The sequence below is a fragment of the Plasmopara halstedii genome (genome assembly GCF_900000015.1).
Source record: "Plasmopara halstedii genome assembly, contig: Scaffold_322, whole genome shotgun sequence".
Taxonomy (NCBI): Eukaryota; Oomycota; class Peronosporomycetes; order Peronosporales; family Peronosporaceae; genus Plasmopara; species Plasmopara halstedii.
Window position 1 is genome coordinate 606,996 of NW_020187243.1, and position 1,889 is coordinate 608,884.

Below are 1,889 nucleotides of genomic sequence, written 5' to 3' on the forward strand. Positions count from 1 at the left end.
ATACATCCCTCCCCTCAAAGACCTTAACGCTCACCATGAGCGGCTTGGGGCGGGGAAAATCATCCGTCACTGACGGTGGCATCACAGACGCGAATGATGCAGACATCTTCTGTTGCAAGTGCTCTGGCAACGCGTGTTCGCAACCTGAAAACGCATCTAGACGATCACCGATTGCCTCGGGACCTTGCGCTACAAGATGTTGCACGCCCTCAGGGCCAAGCAAGGAAATTAGCTTGTTAAGCCCGTCCTGCATGCCCTGGGGCAAAGAGGAGAAATCCTCCATTCCAACAGAGGATCAGTCTAAACGACTCAGTTGTAGATTGACTACAAGCGCTACCAAGTGCAGCGGAGCTGCCGTAGCTTAGCGCTTGAGGAAGCGTAATTTAGGCCACCGACCTTTCTTTCAATACTTAGAACAAGTACGAGTATGCGGATCGCAATCCGCTTACTACAAGAGAAATTTTTGCCTTACCCAAGATTAATTAGCTCTTCCATTTAAAATCAAAGAACTGATTTTAATTAATATTTATCTGCGGCAAAGCCGCCCAACTTTAAATGTTTAGATTTCCCAAAATATATTTAATATATATATAGTAAAATCTAAATACATGCATAATTACTGGCTACCTAGCCCCGTATCGTATTTTTGTTTGAGTGTGGTCACACCATGCACATCTCGTGTGACACACACCCCAAAATTCAAAATATAAAACTGATTTTTTATTAATTTTTTTATCCTTATTTTAAAAAATCTTCCTAAATATACTAAATATATATAGAAAATCTAAATGCATGCATAACTACTGACTACTTAGCCACATACCGTATTCATGTTTAGGTGCAGTCACACCATGCACATCTCGTGCGACACACACTTCTGTTACCAGGGTACGTGTAACCCCGTTACACTGCGCGTGCAGTGACTGTTGATACTATGTCATTTGTACTTATACCGATTGTCGGCTGTAATGATTGAGCATGGCATTGAGTTGATACTAGGCACGATATCAGAGCGAATCTCGAAAAAGAAGGAGGTTAGTCTCACGCAATGCGAAATATAACTTCGAGGTGAAGTAGAAGCCGGGAAAGCTGAACGTTTTGGCTGATGCGTTGTCACGCAGACTAGACTATGAGCTTGCTCATGTTACATCTGTAACGTCGTCTGTGACGAATTTGATCCGCACCGCGTATGCGGATGATGGGATGTGTGTAGCGTTGCTACGGGCTCTAGGGAGCAAGGAGTTTGGAAACTCGGACAGAAAATTGTTATAAAGATTGCGTGCACGATTGCACCGACATTCTTTAGATAACGGCTTGCTATATTATAGCACCGATTCAACTGATACACCACGAATTGGGGTTCCTCATGACGGGGATTTGAAATATCGCATCTTCTATGAGGCTCACGACATGCCACTCAGTGGTCATCTCGGTCGTGAGAAAACGTACAACTCTGTGAGTCACCACTATTGGTGGCCTAAGTTGTACAAATGGACGAGCACCTATGTGCGCACTTGTGAGACGTGCCAACGGGTGAAACCCACTCCAAATGCGGCTACGCCGCTGCGCCGCTGGCCAGCTTACCAGTTTCCACTGGATGCTGGCAGTCCATGAGTTTGGACTTTGTGTTTGGCCTGCCGAAGGATTTGGCGGGCAAAACGGGTGTCGTGGTATTCGTCGACCGGTTGAGCAAGATGGCTCATTTGGCAGCGGTGCCAGAAACCATCGACGGAGTCAGTACAGCAACGCTGTTCGTGGATCACAAGGACTCCCAGACACGATTGTCTCTGATAGAGACCCCCGTTTCACGGGAAAACTTTGGTCGACTATCGATATGTCGACAGCGGATCATCCACAGACCGATGGTCAAACCGAAAGGGTGAATCGCG